The sequence below is a fragment of the Hyposmocoma kahamanoa genome, unplaced genomic scaffold (genome assembly GCF_003589595.1).
Source record: "Hyposmocoma kahamanoa isolate Upper Pololo Valley unplaced genomic scaffold, ASM358959v1 92, whole genome shotgun sequence".
Lineage (NCBI taxonomy): Eukaryota > Metazoa > Arthropoda > Insecta > Lepidoptera > Cosmopterigidae > Hyposmocoma > Hyposmocoma kahamanoa.
The window spans coordinates 4,883,572-4,909,533 of NW_020654748.1; the positions used below are offsets into that span (position 1 = coordinate 4,883,572).

At 36.9% G+C, this 25,962-nt stretch overlaps 1 protein-coding gene and 1 pseudogene across 4 annotated transcripts in view; both read left to right on the forward strand.

Moving 5' to 3' along the window:
- LOC113236813 overlaps positions 1 to 25,962 on the forward strand; it is a 409,563-nt gene that overhangs the window by 98,317 nt on the left and 285,284 nt on the right. The window lies entirely within an intron of this gene.
- On the forward strand, positions 3,469 to 4,876 carry LOC113236656 (annotated as a pseudogene).

Here is a 25,962-nt window from a genome sequence, read left to right on the forward strand (position 1 = left end):
CGACGGAAACCCTAATGTCCTGGGAGCAACCGCTCTATAAACAGTGAATGAATAAAATGAATTAATGAAAACTAAAAGAGCTTTTAGTCCACCGTTTTGAAGCCCTACTTAGCGGGCTACTTTAACTGGGACTAACGTTGAAATTTTTAAAATGAAGTTTGACTTCGAGTAAGCAAAAATGGCGGAGCTAAGTAATGAAACAATTTTTCCGGATCAACCGTCACCATGGGACCCGTAAAGGGCCCAAAACGTTCGTTTTTTTTTTTTGAAAAAACAATTAAACGCGATTTAAATCCGGAAAAAATAGTTTAATTTCTTATGTGTAACAATCGTGAAAATCTAAGAAGTCGATAAGTTTTTCGTATTCGAAAAACGAATTTTGCCTAATTTCAAGCAAGAATTTAAACTAAACTTTTAGTTTATTTTTGCTTATAATTTCGAAGCCAGGTTCGTTTTAAAAATCTCACAATAAGTCTAGCGATCCAAAGAAAAAATTTAAGCTCCTCTCACATATCAGCGTATCAAAATAACACACTCACGTAACACGCACACACACACACGTACGCAAAAACACATTTTTGCAGATATTATGTTAATTGCAGATACATTAACTGCCAGCAATATATAAGTGTATCTAATTATGGGAGAAGACACTGATTTCCATAACACAGGTCACTGAACCTAATTCGGAAGCCAGGGCCTTACAATGAAATGTAACTTTTCCGTTCAAATAAACAATTAATATTATTATTAACACTTTTCAAAACCCAGTGCTAAGAAAAAACAACTCATGCAAAATATGAATTAATCACGCTTTACGATTGTGTGACTACCGTTCAACGATAAAAGGCTCAACTCCAGAATTCAGTCAACCTTATGAATATTGCTAAGTACCATAATGTGTAAGTTAAGCACAGAATAGAGACACTTCTGAAGCGGCGCCAAAATGTAAAGATGGGTGACTAAATTATTGCATGTCGACACTCAACTCTTGCGATATTAATATTTTTTAACATTGAAAATAATCTAAACGATCGCAGACCAATTTCGAAACGATTTCCCGGAAGAATTATTTAATATGGTTAGTGATATGTTTAGTTACAAGTGCATATGTTTAGTTTAGTTACAACCCTATTTACGTTGCAATGACGAGTGTCAAATGGTGCCTCTTATTTTTATGACGACTATAGTACTTTATTGTATTAACACACACCTATATGTGACAAAAAATTAGACACAGCAGTATGTATCGAGTTTCAAAGGTAAGGGTGCTGGTGAAATTACAGACACATGATACTTGTCAACTTATGTCTCATGGTGACAGGCGCAGTGGCAGTGTTCCTCAGATATTTGCAACTGCTATGGACAGGCGTGTCGCTAATCACCGCACGATTAGTTCGTCCCGTCACTTGGTATAAAAAGAAAGAGAGATAAGTTACCAACTTACCCCGCTGGTTCAGCAACCTGAAATGCGTCTTGGCCTCGGATACGAATTGGCGTCATCGCGCCCTTTCTTGTGCGATCTCGTCCCGGTTGTCTGCGTGCAGAGCGCGATGGTCTTTCTCCACTTCGTCCTTCCATCGGTAATTGCACCGACCAAACGATCGTTGACTACTAGGACGTTTCATGTAGGCCTTTTTCACCGCCCTATGAGCTGGCAAGTTACCAACGATAGAAAATAAATTGTCGTCTAATAAAAAGAGTTCCTTCAAAAGAGAATAAGATCATAGTTCCTACTTTTTATTGTATCCTTGGAATAGTCTATACTGTCGTAGCCCAGAAGGTATTGACGCTACTAGCTGCTGCTAGTAGTACCCGCCATATTGAAGTGTAGGACATGTTTGCCATCGTGATGAACTTCGTACTCGCCGATTGTTGCCCGTACACAGGACATGAATAGTGTTCTATTGCGAGCAAGCTCCTTAGAAGAAGAAGAAGAAGAAGGTTTATTTGAAACCCATGCTAGAAGCTAAATGAACTCCTATAACATATTACAGTTTGTTACATGTCTCCTAAAAACAATCAATTAAGGCAAAATTCCCAATGCTAGAAAATAAAAGTAAGCTGTCTTATTGACTAACGTAGCTAAAGTGCTTTGTTCATCCTGCGCGATAGGTGTTCAGCTATTTTATGGCACCATAAAGATAGTAAGCAAATGCCTGGATAATGTAATGCAGTGTTAATATTACCTTGCGACATTTATATTTACTACTTTTACGTAATAATGTTATGGAGGTTTTGGAATTGGCTTTTCTGTTGAGAATACGAATATAGCGCAGTCATAAATTACATTCTCCATTATACGCCGTCGGCTTCCTTTGCGATAGCAACGAAAAAATACGTTGTATTGCAACTTGAAAGTTTGAGCAGGTTCATGTAACATTTAGCAGATGGGATAAGCCCCGACCCGCATGCTGGACTACAAATATGATCTCAACCCTTTCCTTAACCGACGTGCTCAATAGTGTGACGTATATAGGTTATACCTGCACCTGGCGGTAATCGATACGTTTGTCTATAACAGTTGCAGTGCTACACAGAACTTTAAATTGCAAAGCGTTAAGGGTCACTGTCACTTCACTCATGTTTCACGTCCAGAAACATGAGTTGAAAAATCCCATGTACCTGTAATTACACTAGCACTCTTACCCTGCAAACATAAACGCAATAATTCTCACATTACCACTTGGCAGCAGAAATAGGTAAGATGGTAGTATTATCCTGCACAAACTCTTTCACAAGGAGTCATACTGAAAATAATCTTTTATCACATGGCAGTCATAAAGATAATATGAACTTCGTAAAACAACAATGTGTATGTGAAATTTTATAACTCTCCTACTAAACATAAAAAATTTTGACTAATTTCATTTCTAGATTCTTCAAACTTTTCTCCTGAAAAGTTGCCACCAAGCAAATATGGCTTTATTCACCAAGGGTGCCATATTAGTTAGTTTCGGTTCATAAATTCACTGTGTTGTCTTCTTCAATTTGTCAAAAAACTATTTAAAAGGTTACAAAAAATATATATCATCAACCCATATTATCGCCCATCAGTGCAGTGCAATGCGCGTTCAGAAACGGATGCTCCACTACACAGTGAGTTAATTATTATTTATTTTTTTTTATATATATAATAGACACACGCTTGGCCACAATCTCACCTGATGTTAAGCGACGATGTGACCGACGATGGGACGCGTTTGCCTAAAAAATGCCTATTCACTCTAGCCTTGAATAGCCCCAAATTGTACTTTTCGGGAAATACAGATGCCGGTAGAGCATTCCATTCCTTTGCCGTACGCATCAGAAAGGAGGAAGCAAAGCGCTTAGTGCGAATAGGTGGAATATCAACGACATAAGAATGGAGTGCTCCGGACCTTCTAGTCGACCGAAGGAGGAACGGTGAGGGCGGAACCAAATTATAACTCGCGTCTCGCGGGCACAGGCCGCTGCGCGTAATTGACAATGGGTTCCCAGCAACTCATTGCCAATAAGCTCCTAGCGTTTATTCAACACGCCATCGACACCATGGAAGAAGTCAGTATTGTGCAGATCTGCAAATCGAATTTCAATGAGGATGAGATTTGCAGTGGCAAGATGCTGTTGTTCCAGAGCCTCGGTAAAGCCGAACAGATGCCATCTCGCCGGAGGAATGGAGGCGTGAAGAGTCTCCAGGATATCATCACACTCCTGAAGGAGACTGACCTGGACGACGTGCCCACATTCGTGGCGAAGGAGTTGCACAAGCTCACGTTTGACCACGTCGATGTCACTAGGCTGCTGAAGGACATTACGTCCTTGAAGTCGAGCCTAGCCGAATTACAATGTAAATTAGAGGCTTCGGATAATACCGTAAGTGAGCTGCGTGCCCACGTTGCTTTATGAAGCAACGCTGCTTCGGTATGTAGGTCACCAGAAGCCTCTAATGTATACATGCGTCGTGGGGCGCAAAATGCATCCGTTTGCAGTGTCGAGTCGGTACATTCGAATGCACCGATCGCTGTTGCCACCGCGCGTGATGCACCGCGCTCCTCTGCCCGTCCCTCCGCCTCGGCGGAAACGTCAAGCGTACGCACGTCAACCCCTACACGTGCATACGCCGCTGTAGCCGCTTCAAGTAGCCGACCCGCCACTTTGAAACATGATTGGCGGCAATCTACTAAGGGATAAGGTAATTCCCGTGTACCAGTCTCCGAAGTTGTAAAACAACAGAGTCAAATGGACTGGTGCGACGAGGACGCCTTCACAAAAGTGGAGAAGAAGAAGAACAGGAAGGCCATCAGCCGTAACCAATGTGGCACAGCACTGACAGGACCAAACTTCCTGCTGCGTCCGGCCACACCGACGACGCTGCTGTACCTGTCGCGGCTGCATTACTCCACAAAGTCTGAGGAGATAGTGAAGTATATCAGACATAAAGCCAAATACACCCTAAGGGCCGAGCGGTCGGAGTACCGCCACAACATAAATTTCAATTCGTTTGTGGTGAGAGTATCGACCGAACATCTGTCGACCTTCATAAAGGAAGAATTTTGGCCGAAGGGTGTCTTATATCCGCGATTCCGCAGCCGGTTATCCGACACCAGATTGAGCCACATGTCGCCGACAAGTGCAATTCGTATAGGTTAGTTAGAAATAGTGTTTTATTATATTGTATGTATGTTAATCTGTGGCCTGAAATAAATAAAAATTAAAATTATTACGTACAGATCTCCCCTAAGGACCCGACTTAGGCCATAGTCCGCTACCGTAGCCCTACACTGGTTGGAAAGTTCACTCGTTTTTTCAAAGGTTGTGATCCTTTTTTCAAGGTGCTGCTTACGAAATCAGAGTGGTGTTTTCCTTCACTGTTAGCGTTGGGTATTACTGCTAAATATTCACAAATTTAATTTAAGTATATGAATAATACCATATCTATTTAATATCATCTGTATTGCAGCACTGTTTATACATAGTCCTACAATCTTCACTAGCATAGATATCTGGAATAAATTTCAATTAATTTCATCTGACGAACATTTCTCTGCATATCAAAGGCTTTGCAGCGTTTCGATTTTGCTCCAACACATAGGGTCGTACAAAATACAGCTTGATTATATTTACTGATATGGATACCTAAGTCTATCACCAACCAAATAATGCTATATTCTTCAATGATCCAATAACATTTGGAGTTCCTAGTGACTATGGGATATGTAAAGTAGCCTGAGAAATTAGTTTCACTTCCAAAATCTAATTACTCTTAAACGTTTGCTACAACATACTTCCGTGGTGTTGTAAAATATGTTAACAACTTTACTACCCAATGTAAAGTTGTTAACGCAGTCTGCAAACCTGTATACCTAAAAAACATCTGAAAACTACCTTGTATAAGTTTCTTTCCGATAGGTGCCCGATAGGTGGTCTCAAAGTAAAAAGCAAGCTTACACTAATTTCAAATTTCTTCGAAGAAGTCGCCAACTATGCTTCTGGGTCCTGGATATGATTTTAAATACTTTAGACTTTAGTTGCCTACTTTAAGTTTCGTAGCAGTCACCAAACGTGTTGTGAAAGCAAAGTATTAATGAAATAGTGTAAAACAGCGTACAGACGCACGTAATAAATCACAAACAAGTTTACTATGGTCAGGTGGCGGTAAGAGAAAGACTAGGGAAGAGGGACTTGAAATCTTAACTCAAAACCCAAAGAGTTTAGCACTATAGTCTCTCAGTCGACAAAACAGACAAACAAATTAGTGCAAACAATCATAAAGAGATATCGCTACAATGCTCCAAATCCAAAATGCAGAAAAAATGTTATAGTTGTAAAATCTTGAGAATACGATAATATACATTACTTTTATAAGAAATACGGTGATGATCCTCTTACCCCATCTTTTGAGGTAAGTTAGCACAATTTGTATGTTTTCGGGAAATATATCGTAAGTATTGAATTTAGCATAATGATTGTTAAAACATATAAATCTGATAAACATAGGCAAGTTTAGTGTCCTTCAAAATTGTTTTAATTCTTTTTTTAACTTTTCTTCCTAGATTTCATAGGGATAACTTTTAAAAAAACCTCACCTGACCTTCATTACAGTTAAAAGTTATCCCTATGCATTTATAATAATGTTGTTGATTTTAAGTCGTTTAATTTTGACAAAAAGTGATATATCTGGAACTATATATTTTTTGTCACATTACATCCTGTGCCTCAGCCCTGCATAGCCAGAACATAGTCTACTAAAATCAGTCCTACTTATTTGCAAATCTGCAGAATATAGTTCCAACATTATCTTCCATGATGAATAGATAACTCGGAGGAAAGGAAATTGCTTTCCCTCGTACATCGTACAAGTATACTTACCTATTTGTAACGTAAGCTTATTACATAATAACCTTTATAACCTTGGCAATCTCTAACGTTTCTTGCGTATTTTATTAAAATAAACGATATCAAATAATCGTAGAATGGAGTATTATAACAGACAACGTTTCTAATATGGTATGGTGAATCGTAACTTGGCATAGAACATGGACGTCCCTCAAGGTACGATTCTAGTTCCATATCTGTTGTTTTTTTATGTCAATGATTAAATTAGCCTTCGAGAGTAGCTGTGAGATTTGAGTTGATGCGGAAACGACGAGATGATTCATGGCATTCACTCATGGTAGGCGGGTTGGCAACCACATCACAATGAATATGCAAATTGCAATGCAAAATACTCGATTTCCACTCTCAATAATTTGGAACGTAATGATTGGCTTATTGGGGTTGAATTCGGATCGCTAACAAAATTTTAAATACCTCTACTGAGGATTATAAAAATAGAATTTTGAAATTTAACAACGTACCATCGATTGAAAAAAGCCGTGTATGATCATACGTCGAACATCGTACTTTTATAACGTGAAATCCATAAAAATAATACGAACTACATGAAAGAAATTGAGCATAAAGAAGTTATCGGATGATTTCTTTTGTAGAATCTTCAAAACTTGAAAAGTTGTAATTTCGAAAATGTGACATTATTACATCGAGGGTGCGAAATGTTAATTCTTACACTATGATAGAAATAAAAAAAAACATATAAACGACAAGTCAAACATTTTTCAAAAAGTATTTTCATACCCAAATATGAAAGCAATTTTTTTTTCCAATTTAAAGAAATGTATTGAGATTCATCAAAACTGGTCCATAAAACTATTTTCTTTCATCTTCTTCTATATTTTATGCCAATGATCCGATATAGATCCGATTATAAGCCAAGGATTATTATCCTGTTGGATTCGAACCTAGTCTAACGCTCTTCTAACTGAGCTACGGAACCAGCAGACCTTATGAATTTTTCTATGTACTTGTTGCAGATCTTTGTCTTTGTTTGATTAACGAGTTTTTGCCGTAGCGCCATCTGCGAGAAATCTTTCTTCTTTTTTCGTCACTTAGCCAGTCTTTACAGCTACCAGCGGCTGACTAGAGATGTCGCTTCAATAATTTATAAAGTTAAGTTTATTGAATATTACGATATTTTATTAGTTTGTTATAACTATGAATACAAGGATCATTTCCATGATTTTTTTTATTGTACAATGCGCACGTAAAGTCAAATAATGTCACTCCGAGTACATTGTGTATGTCTGTAATTTTAATTGTTATATTTCGTCGATACAGCTTACAGAGCAATATATATTGATTGAGAGGTTTGCACACCCATTTACGTGTTGTCGCCATCTACAAGGCCCGGGTTCGGTCCCCGGCCAGGTTGGTGTAGAAAAATGAACTTTTCTAAGTTGTCTTGGGTGTTTGTGGCATCGTCGTTGTTTCCGTTTTTCATAATACAAGTCCTTTATATACTTTTAAACTTTCGCGTTGCATTGTACTAACATTTGGAAATGGAAATAAACGTCGGGAAACTAGGTAGGAGTGAAAAATACCTATTCGGATGTATAAGTCCTTAAGTTACTAACTATGAGATCGGAACAACGCATGTGATGTTGTCTAATATTTAATCTGTCAAAGTTTGTCAGCCACTGGGATAGCTGCGGGGTCAGGTACGGCAGCGACTCTACTATCTGTCAAAGTTTGCTCTCCAAGACTACTGGACCTACTGAAATGTTGTTTTTTTTTTATGTAAAAATGCTTTTTAAATATACGTAGTGCACAATGGCTTCAATAGTAATACATATTAAAAATTGTATTTTTTTTATTTTTTTATTGGCGCGGGCAGAAACTCTATTTTTTAAATTATGTCAACATTATGTTTCGTTTCAAATGGGGTAATGTTACTTTTAACGACTGCGATATTTATTTGAAAGCATAGCCGTCGTTATTATTTGTCACACTTGCCATTTTTCAGTTGCGTCAACTTCGTGCAATATATTTTTCATTTTTAAATTATATACCCAGAGGTTTTAAAAGCTCACTTTAATTCGGCACAATGCGGGTTGTATAGCAATGACCCAAAAATGATGCATACGAAACTCTTTCACCCTTACTACAGCATAATATCCTTTGTTCGCTTTAAATCAATATTTTTTTATAGAAAAATGCGGTACGGCATCAAAGAAATATAAAGGTGGATATGAATTACATTGAAAGGTTCATAGTGGGTTTCGTATGAAAAGAATGTCAAGGAATTTATTTCGCAACCTTTGCGTATTAGTCAAAGGACAAGTATGTCAGTATTGTTATGTTTATTGTACATTTTCTCCAGTTCTATGAATATTTGTTCGTTTGTAAAAAAACTTCAGAAGATACTATCAAATAAACATCCTACCTCTTTGTTGAGTCGTGAAGTATATGATACATTTCATGACGAAAGACTTTTCTATATTTATGATTACACTAACTGATATTATGTACAGTAGCAATGGAGTTCGTTATGGAAGAGTTCGTCCAGGGAAGTACTATCTATTTTTGCCGCCAAGCAGTAATGTGAGCATACTGCGTTCTGTGTTTGAGTTGGTGAAATTACAAGATGTGACTTGTCAACTTATGTCTCAAGGTGATAGGCCCAATAGCGGTACCCCTAAGATCTTTGCTATTAAAAGCTCTGAGTGGCACAGCAACAGTTATGGATAGGCGTGTCAGTTACCATCAGGTGCACGACGTGTTCGTCGCGTCACTTGGTATTATAAAAAAAATATATTAACGAAACTTTAATTTCTAGGCAGGATTATGTTCACAATCTCATTTTTTTCTCGTTTATTTGGAATAATAACATACTAAGACCTAGCAAACCACAATGGAAAGAGCATTAAATGCTTTACAGACAGTAATTATATTTAGTACATTAAAATGTACTAAATATATTACATGCCAAATTTATTATGTCCAAGCACATATGCCCTCGGTTTAGTATGAAAAGAGTACTTTTGTAGATACCATATGGTCATGTAGAATATACAGCGCAATTTTTTTTAAATTATAGTATTACACTGGGCGTTAAAGTGTTCATAGGAATAATACAATACAAAATATTCTTTATTACCCACTGAGACAAATACATGATAATATAAAAAACAGTCACAACACACACCCTTATTGCGTGATAACAATCTCTACCAGGCAACCTTCAGGTAACAGGAAAGACTATAAAACAATAATTAATTGAGGGCGGATCAGAACATACATAGTGCACTTACACAAATGAAAATAAAATAAAATACTTATATTAAAATAAATTTATAGTATTGTCTAGGTCTAAATTGCTTCACATATTATTTACATTTTGATATCAATGATGTCTTAGAAAGGTGACTACAGCAGTTAGTCAATAAAAGTATGTCGTAGCTGTTGAGTTCATGTCTAGATGAAAAACTTAGATTTGTACAATATGTCGTTCAGACTTTTATTTGTACCTCTTTTCACTAGAGCCACAGATATAATTTGGTCATTTGTTTATTTGGTAGCAATTTATTTTTTCAACCTTCACCTTTACATTGAGGCTAGTAAAGCTAGTAATTAACGAGGACAGAATTTTTTAAAAGCTATCGTTTTTATCAGCAAAAACGAAAATCATGGTATCATGTACTTAAGAACTACTAAGAACTTCATAAGTTTCTCACAGATGCGCAGACGGAGAAAGAAAGCCGTTTCCAGTCGAGTGGTTTGCACACGGTTTTACGTTGTGTCGCCATCTCTGAGGCCCGGGTTCAGTCCCCGGCCGGGTTAGTGTAGAAAAATTAACTTTTATAAATTGTTTCGGATCTGGGTGTTTGTGGTACCGTCCTTGTTTCCGATTTCCATAAGTCCTTTAGTTACTTACTTTGAGTTCGGAGCAACGTATGTGATGTTTTCTAAAATATCATGTACTTAAACTGAGAACTTCATAAGTTTCTCACGGATGCGCTGACGGAGAAATAAAGCCGTTTAAGCTCAACACAAATATCTGTAACGAATACATTAACAAATTCTTGAAGTCTACTGACTCGGTCTGTAGCTTAGTTGGTTAACAGGTTACTTGGCGGTTCAAGTACAGTCAGATCGAAGATATTTCGCGGCGTGTTCGATTTTTGTATCAATAATAATAACAATCTTGTGGAGTATTTTCACAAAAAATATATTAAAATCGTATTAGTAAAAACATGATATTCAATTAAAAAAGGCGGCTTTTTCAGTAAAATCCGAGGTTTTTAAAAGACTTGAGTTCGAAAGACTTTTTTTGCATTTTGTTAAGCCTGTCCAACAATACCCCACTCAATGGGTAAGTGTAGCATTTTTGCGTTCTCTTTTACAAAAGAGGTTTGAAAAAGAATTATTTAGGCTTTTTTCTTTTTTTATATTCTCGGGTCATCAATACACGTCTTAAGGCGAGTCATCGGAGAAGAAGCGGAAAAAACTGTTTTTTATAACAAATGGTTTAAGCATTGACTATTATAATAATAATCTTACAAAAAATATACGATACACCTAAGGTTATTGTCTAAAGAATGTGCTACTTTGTTACACGATAGGATGTACTTTGTCTGATCATATAAAATCCAGAATACAGGCCAAAGTAAAAGTGTAAAACGAATTATTTAAAAATATAGTAGCATTAGAGCTAGCTCATTGTGAAAGAGTTCTTCCAGGGAATATTTTTGCCGCCAAGCAGTAATGTCAGCATTACTGTGTTCCGGTTTTGAAGAGTAAGGGTGCTGGTGAAATTACAGGCTTGGCAACTTACGTCTCAGGGTGAGGGGGCAGAGGCATGTAGCTTACCATCAGGCGCACGACTTGTCCGTCCCGTCATGTGATATTATAAAAAAAATTGTATGGAGATATTTACGTACCACTAGTTATTAAATTCACATTCATCTTAAAATTTGCAAGTTGCCTAGCGGTTTGATGACACGCCGCGCCGACCGCTGCCCAGTCAGTCGCCATATCGGGCGCTTGTGAACTTCGAATCTGTGTCAAACTTTCTCCGCCTGTCTTTATTTTATTCATATTAATTTACAGCGCGCGAATTACGAAAGGCAAGGGGCGACCCCCACACCTCCCCTTCTAATATCTAGGGCTCGCATTGAAATACCTCGCCTTAACATCAAACTTCACGACAGTAAAACGTTCTAATTTGACTGAAGAATCCTAAAAATGTGAAGCAAAATAAACTGTTAATACTCTAGGCTGTATTACTATGGTAATTGCATTTTATAATAGGTAGTAGTGTAATTCCATGAAAGACATGATAAAACAGCACGTTTATGGTACTTTTTGTTTGCTGCGGACAACGCGATCGATTTTGTTCGACATTGTACCGTGCACACAATGCAATGGTGAATTGTACTCCATAGCCTATCGTAAAGTACTCATATCACGTGATCGCTTATCATTTTACCTGATGTTTTGATCATGACACGCGTAGGTGCCACACGTCAGAGATTTAATCCTCTTAAATGACGTAAACGTAGACTGAGCATAAGATAGCGCACAGAAATGAAAAAAAACGTATGACAGAAGAATCCAATCGAGCATCGTAACATATATTGGAACCCGATGTCCTGCGGGAAATAAGTCGCGCTGCAAAAGCCTGCTCCCGCCTCTATAGTGGTTTCTGGGTTAATTTTATGCGATAATTGCGGCTAGTTTGCGACAAATAAAGCGGCCTTGACACACAAGTGAAGTTTAATGTGTCTTTGGAAAGAAATTCAAATTTTATCTAATTAAAAAATTCAAAATTCTTGGTTTTTTTTTTGTTTTATTATGAGGAATGCCGTGTTTACAAGTTTTATGCAATTTTAACAATCGCCTCTGGTTTTACGTACCTATATGAAATAACTATAGCAGTACAATTAATATCGAACCGTACCATAATCTCCTTCACCATTACCCGGACATCCTATCTAAATATATGTCTGAAACTCAAGCGCTTTCATACTTCGACAAACCGTTTATAACATCGCTAGCTAGCTAGGCAAATAGAATGGCTCAAACCGAAAAACAAAATATCCATGTTACCGAATTGTCTTTTGCCTACGTAATCAGCCAACGACAGCCGAGTAATACATTTATGAATGTTTAGTAGCAATATCTCGACTCATCCGTAGAACAAAGATGTTCATAGTATATTTCGTTCGTTCTTCTTCGCTGTGGATGTCAGATCGACCGTTGTTTGATTTTATATTTCCGAACGAAATAAGATATATAAATTCTCAAAACACCTTTACTTTTTTTGAATAACGAAATTATTTTCGTAACATATGTATTTTCTTTTCGCTATAAAAGGACATCGGACTCTGTTCTTCGGATGAGTCGATATCTGATGTGAAGCTAAGACGCTGACTCTGAAAGAAAAGAACAAGTTTCTTATCGCCGAAAGAAAAATTAAGATTTTGGGACAAGCGTAAAGGGAAGATAGTAGCTGGAGAAAGAACCAGGACCTAGACAACGTGTCTGGCCCTGTAATCTCGTTCTGCGTCCGACATCCGTCCGAAACAATTACGGTCAAATAAGTAAAACTCGACCACATCAATGAACGCATATTGCGCATGAAGCTTCATACTTGGCAATATTTTTTAATTATAACGCCTACACTCAACATGGCCCCGCGCTAGAGAAACCCTGTGTCATGGGTGCTATGGACACACACATAGACAACCACAAATTACACCCAAACTCACGAAAGAAATAAATGTAGGCCATACAAATATTTCTCCTGGCCCGGGAATCGAACCTGGGACCTCTGCGTGGCAGTCCTGCATGGTAGCCTGTCAGCCACAGAGGCAGTTACATTGGTCGCGTATTATTTAGTAGACGAGAGAGAACGAGAGCAGAGCCCCAGAGCCCAATCAAGGGAGAAATCAAGTTCGCAAGACTGCGTTGGATCGGATATTTAACTACCTCTGTGGCCGAACGGTTACCATGCCGGACTGCCACGCAGAGGTCCCAGGTTCGATTCCCGGGCCGAGAGAAATATTTGTATGACCTACATTTATTTCTCTCGTGAGTTTGGGTGTAATTTGTGGTTGTCTATGTGTGTGTCCATGGCACCCGCGACACAGGGTTTCCCCAGTGGTGCGGGGCTATGTTGAGTGTGTGCGTTATTATTATTATTATATCACGAAAGAACTGTGAGAAAGGCCTAAATGGGATGTCTTAGAGGCCGTAATTCTTCGGCCCAAATACCGATTGAGGAACGAAGTGGAGAAAGACCATCGCGCTCTGCACGTCGAGAATTAGGAGGAGATCGCACGAGACAAAACGCGCTGGAACCCACTCGTATGGAAGGCCAAGATCAACTTTGGATCGCTGAGCCAGCGGATTAAGTAAGTAATATCTCTCACTTACAGTGAAGGAATACATCGTGATGCCATCTACACGTCGAAGAAGGGTCCTTTGAACACGTGTTTAGTCTTCTTTCTCTCTCTCTTTGGGGGAGATCGGTGTCTAGCTATTGAGACATACAACATTGGAACAACAAAATAATCAAAATGGATACCGAAAAAAAATTGTCAACAGTTATATTCTCAGCGGACGAACAACAAATTACTACTTCCCCCACATTTCATCTCACCGATTATTACATATATTCCCCGATCGCCATCGGCAATAATAATCTAATAAGACAGTGGTGTATTGGATTTCTGTAAAAATAAAATAGATCGTTCTAGATCACCGATTTAATTGATTACAACTGAAACAATTATTAGAAGCACAGTACTGATCGATAATTAATCGCTAATGGCAACACCATTGCACGTGACTTAATAACAAACACGCTTAGTCACAATTTCACTTGATGATATGGTGAAGTGAGACCCAAAATATATATTTGGACGTAATTCGATCACACGGAAAATGAAAACAGAAGATACCGGTAGTGAAGTATGGGGTCCGAAACATGATTGACTAAATTTCATTTTTCATTTTTCACTACGTTCATCTGCGAAAAATCAGTTCCATTTGATTGTTATTCAATGATATGTTCCATATGATATATTCCGTAATAAGTACGTTAGCGAACTATGGGCTCATTTTACAGTAAAAGAGTATATCAATGGGTCCTAAGTAATATGTAATAATAAGAATGAATAATTATAGAGTTTTTATTACAATAATAACGCACACACTCAACATAGCCCCGCACTAGGGAAACCCTGTGTCGCGGGTGCCATCGACACACACATAGACAACGACAAATTACACCCAAACTCACGAGATAAATAAATGTAAGTCATACAAATTTCTCCCGGTCCGGGAACCGAACCTCTGGGACCTCTTGTCACAGACTAGCATGGTAACCGTTCGGCCACGGAAGCAGTTTAAGGGCCGACCTAACAATTTGATCATTTTCACTTGTTTGTGGGAAATGCTTCATTTCATTATAATCTATAAGGTAGCGTTAAAACATATTCAAGGTAATCTCAAAATACGAGGAAATACAGTTACTACACCATTCCGTGCCATAGGTATTGGTTTGAAGCGTGTCTACCTCCCACGCTTCAAAACCTACGCACCAATATCATTACGCCTCAAGCATGATGTGACCCACGACGATACGCGTTTTTATAAAAAAAAATGCCTATTCACTTCAGCCTTTTTTATGATACCAAGTGACAGGACAAACAAGTCGTGCGCCTGCTGTTAAACGACTGTCCTGTTCATAGCAGTGGCATTGCCACTCAGAGCTTTGAGTCTGATCTGGTGGACACTGCCGCACTGCGCCCATGACCCTGTGACATAAGTTGACAGGTCTGTAATTTCACTGGCACATTATTACCCTTCAAAATCATAATTATAATGTATTATATTAGGCATATAATATAATGTATTATACAAAAAAGCAAGACCATAAAATTGATAGTAAAGGAAATATTTCAATAAAACTTAGGGGCAACCAATGGCTATCAAATCGTACCCTTGTATACGTCATAAGCACTTTATCGCATGAAAACTATAAAAATGATAGGAACTACATAAAAGAAATTACGTACATGTGAAACTTTATCACTAGTATTTACACATAAAATGTTATCAACTAATATCTTTCGTAGAATCTTTAAACCTCTCTCCTGAAAAGTTATAAATTTGCAAATGTGGCCTTATTACACCAAAGGTGAAAAGGTTTTTTAATTATCTCAATGATATGATATTGTATAATAATGAAGATATTGTGGAATATTATCATATCCTTAATATCTTCACCATTATATAAAATTTACATTCCATGTGTTCTCATTCTTAAACAAACTTATTATATTTATGATTATTATGTTTGTTATTTTATGTTATTATATCGAATTTTTATGTTTTCGCCATTGTTATTGAATGGAAACTAAACAATTTATTGAGGTCTAAATCGCGTATATTTTTTTAAAATAAACGAACGTTTCAACGTCGTGTTAGTCACGCTGGTTATGTTTTTTAATATTTCGCTGTGATTAATTGGAATACATAATACAACATTTACAATTATTGCATGAAAATTACACAAAAGCTTTGTATGCAGCAAAACGTATCACAATAATTTAAAATGGAAACCTGTAATGTCTTAAGACTTATGTATCACCTTGAACGTAACGATTTGATTTGATGAATTCCATAATCGAATGCGAATTAAAAGCAAATGGTATTACTTATCTATAACAATACACATTTTTCGCATGTGAAACAACAATAAGCAGTTATAAAGGTGCAGTCACGTCGGGCACGAGTGTGTAATAACGGGATGCCGCGACATTGTCTTCTCTGGAATGCGGCACTATATTAAATGAATCGTTGTCATTTCAATTACGATTATATACGAAAATACTTAATACAATGTGAGAGAAATGTGTTTAGGAAAATATGCTTTCAGTTTTGATAATTTTACCTGAGTCGTTCACTAAAATGTTGCAAGCCACAATATTTTAACTTTATTATAAATTCTCTATATAAAGTGTAGGTTGTACTGGTCAATCGTTTTTGTGAATGATGAACTTTAGAGCTTGTGTTCACAGGTTCTTCCAAACACTTAATCAAAAACAGAGCCATAGCATAATATGACAAATTTTAATATGGTAACTCCATACAAAGCTAGCAACGTGGCTTCTATGTATGTGTGCGGACGTACGCTGGAATTGTCGCATTGAAACGGTCGCTTGGTATAAATATAATAAATAAAATATAAAATTGTAAAAACAATATCAAATAATAGACGTGTTTATTGTTGTTTGTGGTAATTTGCGACAAGAGTGCCACAAATTCATTACTACTTCATAACATTCTCCATAGTCAAGACACCAATCCACGATGCTGGTAGGTTAATAGGTGGTAGTAAAAATTATCAATACGTAGTATTATGTAAGTACCTACTGTATTTAGAAAAAAGGGTATTTCAATATAGCACGACAATACCGTGATAAACATCTTTTTTTTTTTCAATTACGTTTTCAACTCGTAGGCACAACTAAAAAAATAATGTAACAACCCTACGCGCCGAGTGATGTGTAGGCATTTACTCTTCTTGCTTTTATTATACTATGACAGAGCTGTGGAGCAATTTATAGAGTTAGAACACTTATTGAGGTAGACTCGGCTTGAGCCCGTCAGAAAATCTTTTTTTCAATGTAATACAAGCGAAAAAGATGTAGGTATACATTTCGCATTTGTGGTCCGCGCGAAAGTACAAAACTGTTTTTTTGCTTAATACGATTACAGGTAAATAAGTTTGGCAACTTATGCGTGAAATCCCGTAGCCGCCTGAAGTTCGTCTCTGATTCTATTACATCTCGATAGTAAACCAGAGCAACATTTAGAAATTTCACTCCATCTAATAGTTCGCTTTAGAGCGAATACCTCGTATGTGATTTGAATGTGTTTTTTTATGATTCCAAGTAACGGAACGAACAAGTCGGGCACCTGGTGTTAAACGACACGCCTGTTCACAGCAGTTGCAGAGTCACTCATAGCTTTGAGTCTGATCTGAGAGACACTGCCACACTGACTCAGAGACAAGTTGACAAGTCCCATGTGTCTGTAATTTCACTGGCACATTGTTACCCTTCAAAATCGGAATGTAGAAAGGTCGAAGTGTAGTAGGTAAGATGGCAGTACTTCCCTGGGCGAATTCTTAAACAGGAAAAACAGTTTAGTATAGACACATGTTGTTTGTAGTTTAAATTAGTTAAATTATGCCTCTCTTTGATGAATCTACAGCACCTACTCGAATTCATACATACATATTTTAACAAGTTTTATTAGTTAAACCAATATGTATAGCCTGAGAATAATAACGCATAGAAACCTAGTCCGCACACGCCAAGTGAGGCAAATTGAAGCGCGCCAAAAGGGCCTACACGAGCGGGCGGGCCGTCAGTGCTCAAGGTCAACTTGCACCGCGAACAGATCAAGAATTTTAGCTAAAAATGACGAAATGTGCGGTAAATGAGTGTAAAAATACGTCAGACAAACATAAAATAGATACTAACATCACATTCCAGAAGGAAGTAACGCGTTTAACTTCTATTTTTATATGAATATTCACTAAAACCGAAAATTAACCTACTACTAAAACTAGCCTACATGAATTTGATTTTTGCCTCACTTGTGACAGTTCGTTTGATATGAAACTATCATTCTATGCGTTATTATTCTAAGTGTATAGCATAACCGAGATTTTTACTTTAAGGCCGTGTGATAGAGAGAGTAGCTCCCAACGTAGCAGTGTATATCGTCAGCTTCGGCTTCACCATTGGAACTTTCAAAATCAGTCTCAGTTTTTTTATTGTTAGTGTTTTCAAATTTCTTGTTCTAAAATATACATACTTATGTTTACAACATGTTGTGTATTTGTAAAATAAATGTAAAAAGAGATTTTCATACCCAAAATATTCAAAAATACTACTGTATATGTATATAGCTAGGTACGTATAACCAACCAAAGTGTACAAGCCATGTATTGCGTTTCAGAGATACAGGCTATCGTGTGAATTGGACCGGTATCTAATTGGATTAAAACAATGTCAATACACTGAAAGCTTGAAATATTGGATTATATGAACGGGATACTCGTTGTGAAAACTGGTAGTTTATGCTATTGAGAGACTATGACGCATTTTTAGTGTTATACGAAGAAGAAATTGTGTTTTAAATCTTTGAAGTTATTTGAAAAGTTCCTACGATTAAATAATTTACATTACTGCGGACAGGAACAGAAGTAAAAAACAAGTCGTACGTCTTCCGGAGAATTCTCCACGGGAATTCCGAAAGCTACCGTATCGTATATAGTTTGTACAGAGTCAAGAGTACGGCAAGCTTGACACTTAAGATTTAAATCCAACTCTATACCGCTTACGATAAGAACGGTCCAAAGTACAAAATGACAAGCTTGACGTGCTCTTGACTATACTTTACACAATTGATATAAAGTTTATTACGCTACGTACAATTTCGTTACAAAAATCTTCTTCCATTCCCATCCTCAGCAATGTAAATTAAACCAAATAATCGGATTTGAAATTTATTCCATAATTTCCTTTTAAAGTAATATCCCTAATTTTGGTGACATCTCAATTATTACTAATTAAGAAATTAAAATAAAAGTTTGATTAACTCGTTCCGTAATGAGTTTTACAAGAAATGTGGAGTGAATTCTAGAGTGAATATTATAATTATGTAAACTGGGTCACGAGTTCGTCACCATAATAATGCTGATCATTCCAAAAGTTCTATTTATTCTGTTCCAACGTAGATTTATCACAAAAACACAATTTGACAGAATAAAAATAAAATTACGTTTATTTCTAAGTACAAAATTTTTTTAATCAAAGATCAAGCAAATTTCATATTAAATGTATGGGAGCGTTGTTGGATACTTTTAGTTTTATTTTTAAAAAGTTATTAATGTCATTTTACTCATTACATAACCTACTTTCGATATCAGCTTCAAGGTTTTTGATATATCTTATATTTACGGCATAATAAGCTCGGCACACTTAACGATTACAACCCGTATAATCAAGCAAGTTGAAAAAATTACCTACTTTATCTTTAAGTCGATTGAATGCGTCCGATTTACACTAAGTGCGAAGAGCAATTGATAGAAGTACGACGATAGCCGAAACACGAAGATTGCTGATTGATAAATACATCTCTATATTTAGAAAATAGCTGGCTTTACACAGACACTCTATCGCGCGTGATATAGCAATCGTGCGCGATTGAGCGCGCCTATAAAGACGTTGGAAGGAAAAGGGAAAAACCGCTCATTAGTCGCGCCTGCAATCGCGCACTCCAATACGTGCCAGTTTCATGCGGTCTATCCTGCTCTATTAGCCTTTACACGGACGCTCTTTCCGTTGTAACAAAAACGAACACAAGCAATCGCGCGCGAAAAAACGTTGGCTTAAGCGTTGATTCGTTTTACGGAGAGCGCGACGTGACGCGACGCGACGCGGCACGGCGCTGCAATAAAGCGAGCAATGCAACATAAACTTTACCCTTAACAAAATAAGGCAACATTTCATTAAACAAACACATGAAAACGAAGCTGCATCAAGCGGCGGCGGGATGCAGAGAGCTGCGGCGGGCGCACTTTATAGAATGGAATATACTATAAAACATATTCTTTATTTAATAAAGTATACATTTATTCAAACAATAAAAAACAAAAGGGTAAAGCCGCGTGGTGCCGCGCTGCACGACTCCGCCCGCTTATCTCGCCTCTGACAATACAAAGTGTAACTTAGCTTCTCAACAATAAGGTATATTTCTTTGAAAGGCAGCTATCAGCTGATCAAGGGTGGTCGTGTTTATGCAATTTTTAGATTTTACATGCAATTAATATAATAGATAATTTAAGATGACAATTCATATAAGACGAATAAAGCCTGAAAGTTTCAAACAGGTAATCTTTCCAGCGCGCTTTCTGATCACGCGCGATAGAGTGACTGTAAATGGGGTTATTAAACAATATAAAGATGATAGATATCATGACGTGTTAAGAGCTTTCGAATCAAATTAAAATAACACGTCTACCCTATTTTTTCAAAAAATATATATCATAGTTATCGGACATTATTCAGTCATTGTATCAGCTATTATAGTATGAGCGAGAGAGGTACGGATGCAAATAAACGAGGTCGAGTGCGCCCTCACTATACTTCACAATGGAGCGCTGTAAGTCACCTTCCCTCATTATAAAGATAACTGTACAGAAAACTACGAGTTTGGTATCTTGGACATTGTCAGAGAAATTATGGTACTATATCCTCGTCGTTATCGTCAACTCTTTATACACATACTCTTTATACATTACATTTATTACATTATACGCCCTATTTAATATGTCAAGTATTAAATAGGGCGTGCTATAAGTTTCAGGAACTGGCCACTTACATAAGCAATATTCAGAAAGGCTGTAGAACACATTTATATCTATATATTATTTCATCTGACTGTCACTTGTTTTTACATTGTGGCGTCAGAAATTGGTTGTGTACATCACCATGGATTAACTAGTGAAACTTTTCGTAGTATGATTTTCTACGACTTTAAGTGTAAATTAACAGCTAAGCGGAGTTACGCTCGGCTTCAGACTGCTTTTGGCGATGAAGCACCATGCAAGACGACTATTTATAGCTGATTTACCGAATTCAAACGCGGTCGTGTGAATCTCAGTTGCGAATTTCGTGATGGTCGCCCGTCCACTGCTGTGAACAACAAAAACATCGATGCTGTGCGCCGTATGATCAAAACAGGCAGGCATATGACATACCATGAGATTCGAGCACCTTTAGGCAAAGGTATGAGTCAAATACAATCTATTGATTGTATTTGACTCATGTAGTATTACACAAACATTTGGTTGTGAAAAAGCTGTGCTCTCTCACACAATTTGACTGAGACTCAAAAAACGGATCGCTTCACTTGGTGCAATGCCATGCTTACCAGATTCAACAAAGGGGCGTCAAATTTGGTGTGGGATATAGTAACAGGTGACGAAACATGGATTTATGATTACGATCTCAAAACAAAGCAGCAATCGAGCTTATGGGTTTTTCGAGATGAGCCGAAACCAACCAAGGTGGCGCGCGTGCAAAGTGCCAATAAGCGGATAATTGCTTCTTTTTTTAATATAACTGGACACGTGGCTACTGTTGCTTTGTAAAATCGTTCACCATGAATAGTGATTGGCACACGACCATTTGTTTGCCGGAAATTATTAACAAACTCCGTAAAAATAACCGTAAACGCCGTATCATCTTGCACCACGATAATGACAGTCAGACACGGCCAGACAAACAAATGAATTTTCCCGAAAGCCATCCCGCGTTACGCGGTCAACGATTTTCATCACCTGAAGAGGCTGTCGAAGAGTATGAAAAATATTCAGAGATTGTCACGGAGGAGTGGCATAAATGTTTTCAAAATTTGTTCATTCGTGTGAAAAAGTGCATTAACGCTAACGTAGAATACTTTGAGAAACAATATTCATTTCTGACCGTTTGTAGTATTTTTTTCTTATTTATAAACTTATAGTACGCGCCACGTGTAAAACAAAACAAACCAAACATGACGCTTCATTCGCATCATGCTTCTTTTAATTTGGTTTAGTATTACTTATTTGACAGTAATTGCTTCGGACAGATGTCGGACGTAAATCGAGAATACGGACCCAGATCTAACTTGTTTTTGACGACGACTCGGCGACTTTAAAGTCAAAACTCTTGGCCCGTGGGGTCACAATCCCTTCATCTGTACAAAATTTTATCCAAAAAATTAAAAGACTGTTTGGGGAACCCACGAGCCGGCTACCTTGCCCAACGCATTGGCATAGCCTTACAAAGGGCGAACGCTGCCTGCATCTTGGGCACCATGCCGCGGGGACTCACTTTTATTTGTATAACTTAATCCTGATTTTACTTTCTAGTATTTAAGCTTTTATGGTACTTTTCTTATATATTTTAACTTATAAAGATAAATTGAACGATATGTGCAACATTTAGTGCGGAATTTTTCACAACTTGGGAACTTCGCCAAGGAATTTTTCCAAGAGTTGTGAACCTATTTCAACGTGTAACGTCCATCATCGTTAGCGGAAAGTATGGTTACCTACTAAACTTCCACAAACATAATTAACTTGTAGATCGAAGGGCTTTAAATGTTGAACGGTTCGAATCTTGTATGGCATGTATCTATGGCACTCTATGTTGGTTTCAATGTTTTCTTTTCAATTTAATTGTTTTGTAAGTTTGAATAAATATTCTTTTGTATACATACAAAATAACTAAAAACCATCAAATATATAACCAGAAATAGAGACGAAATAAGGGCGATCCATCACTGGCAACTCATCAGGCACATGTGGCTTAAATCACTTTTAAATATCAACTCTCGTTTGCGATGAAATTACAAGTTAGAAAGCTAAAATAATACAGCGCCAACAAGTGATCTGTATGTACGTCTCCGTATAATCCATAAATATGTAATAAAGATAGTATCTCTGACAATGAGAGGCTGTTACAAAACAAACGGAATCACATTTGATCGGTACTTAAATATTAAATATGTAATTTTTCAATTACGTCCATTACAGCAAAGCTCAAGTTAAACTGGTCGTTTGAAGTGAAACAATTGTCGACACTCGTCAGCTATATTGAATTCTTGCTGGCTAATCGGAGCGCAGTTGTCACCGAAACGATTTGGCAGAATAGTTTTCAAACAAATGAAATGACATGTCGTCTCTATTTCTGGTTATATACTCGATGCTAAAAACCAACTACTTTTTTGTATTATCATTTGTTACAACTAGGAAACAAAAGTCGTGTATAGATTATTTCACCGTTTTTTTTTTTTCTCAGCGATAAATTATTTTTATTTACTGCCTCCGTGGCCGAACGGTTACCATGCCGGACTGCCACGCAGAGGTCCCAGGTTCGATTCCCGGGCCGGGAGAAATACTTGTATGGCCTACATTTATTTCTCTCGTGAGTTTGGGTGTAATTTGTGGTTGTCTATGTGTGTGTCCATGGCACCCGCGACACAGGGTTTCCCTAGTGCGGGGCTATGTTGATTGTGAGCGTTATTATTATTATTATTATTATTATTATTTTTCCCAACATGATGTTTGCCTTTGTAAAGAATTGGAGCCCGTACTTTAGAAACTGTAATCAAAAGCTGTGATCCTACTTTTAAGTATATACATTACTCAAATATTATACAATCACATTACTATTATACATTTACTCAAATATTTTGTATGCCCGTAAAAATATACATAATTTCGTTAATAAAGAATATAACCATAATATTTACCTCAAAAGTAAATCCAAAATCATGTTACCATGTTTTCGTTTAACTAAGGTAAACGATTCTTGGGGAACTGTATACGTTTTTACAATAAGATTCCGGAGCATATAAGTTAAACATTTCCCAAGTTTTAAGACTTACATTAAAAGTATTTTAATTGAAAAGTCATATTACAAAATTGTAGACTACGTATTAGATAAAGATGTATGAAAAGACAACGTGAGTCTAGATTTCACACAAATATGATTCAAAATTATTTGATTTTTATTTGAAAAGAGCAATCCTTAGAGTTTCTTGCTTGTTCTTCTCAGAGAGGTCAGCGAAGTGCATGAGCACTGGCTTAAAAAATGACGATTTCAAGTGAAAAAATTTTACTTATGGAATAAATGATTATTTATGACAAATAAACTTTTTCCAATGTCATTTTGTAGGTATAAATTTAAAAAATTCGAGTAATTACGTACAATTTTATAATAATTATACAAGTATTTCTCTTTAAATTAAAAAAAGACTATTAATTATTATATTGTTAAAGTTAAAGTAGGTATATCTATGTGGCAACGCATACTTTTTCTTAGTACAAACTCCAGCTAATTTCAAAGAATTTTTTTAAGAAAACCTTGTTGTACCAAAACTTTTGTACCTTAGAGAATAATAAACATTTTTGTATTTTGTGTTTTTTTGTATAAACAGTGTAACGTACTTTTCACTAATTATCTGTCAAACGATTTTATAAATGCTAGATAAAAATAATAACATAACAAACATTTTTATTTTGTTTTTTTTTTGTTTGAACAGTTTAAGGTAGTTTCTACTAATTATCTGTAAAAAAATTAAATAATTTGTAGAAACAGTGTGTCGGCATAAATCCCAGCTCAACAGAATTTATCGTGTAATTTCATTTTAATTAAATTTTGACCTATGGCGAAGACAATGTTTCTTATTCAGTATATAAATGAGAAACAAACTTTTGTTACCACGCATCGTTGGACAAAGGGCGCAAATTAAAACGTAGCAGAATCTCATTTAGACATAAAATTAAAAAAAAACAAGAATAGGGCTCACTAGGAAATATAAAAAGAACATTACGTATAATCATTTCATATGAACAAATATGTAATAAGTACAATCTCAGAACAGAGTACTAAGAAACCAACTTCAAAAGTTCGTGGAATTACATCTATTTGTCAAGTTTTATTGAAATCGATTAGAAAGTGCGCGGAAACGGATTCATCCCCTAGTTTGTCACCCTTAGAGGTGGAATATTTTCTTCAAATTTAAATAGGATTACAACTGAGTTACCCTATTTCCAACAAAGAAAAGAATCATCCAAATCGGTTCACAAATAATAGGGACAAATTGAGAACCTCCTCCTTTTTTGAAGTCAGTTAAAAATTCGACGTCGACGACACTCAGCAAATGGTCACTCAATGCCATCCTGGTTACCAACATCGGCAACAGCATAGCTAAAGAATAACACCAGGCGCAGTAAATATGACCCAATCGTTGAGGAGGTAGAGGTTCTAAAAGCAAATCCACTATATTCTCGCGTCAGACAACAGAATGGGAGAGAAGTCGTGGTTGACAAACGCCATCTAGCGCCTACAGCGTCGCCTAGGGAAGAAGTATACAGTGATTCTCCTCCCTATACGAGTCACCTGATTAAGAAACACCTGACTCTCAAGTAGAGGTGCCATTGCGTCGCTGTGAGACAGCTCGACGATCTCCCGTCTACCTAAATGATTATGTGGTAGGGTGAATGTGGTAATCTAGATTTATCTATGACGTTGCTATGGAGCTATTTATAATAAGATTGTCAAGATGTAATTTTATTTCTGCTAAATAAAACCTATATTATATCTACCGGTACTTTATTCTCCACAAAAAAATAACAAATTTAATTTAGTCAGTCGAGACCATGGGACCTGTAAAGCCCGAAACGTTGGTTAGTATAAAGAAAACGAATGTATGCAATTTAGATCGAAAAAAATGTTTCATCTCCAATGTACAGGAGTTGCAAGAACCAAAAACTTTATATATAATCATCACCATCATCTTTATAGTCAACCAACATCAACAGACTGAGTATAGGCCTCTTCTTTACTGCACCCTACTTTTACGGTCCTCCGAAATCCGCATCCAGCGCGATTCCGCAAGTCTGATGATATCGTCAGACCATCCCGCTATCGAGCGGTTCTCCAGGCCGCACCGTTCCGTAATTACTTTGGTTCATCGTGTGTCTTCTCGCGTAGCCAAATGTCCCGC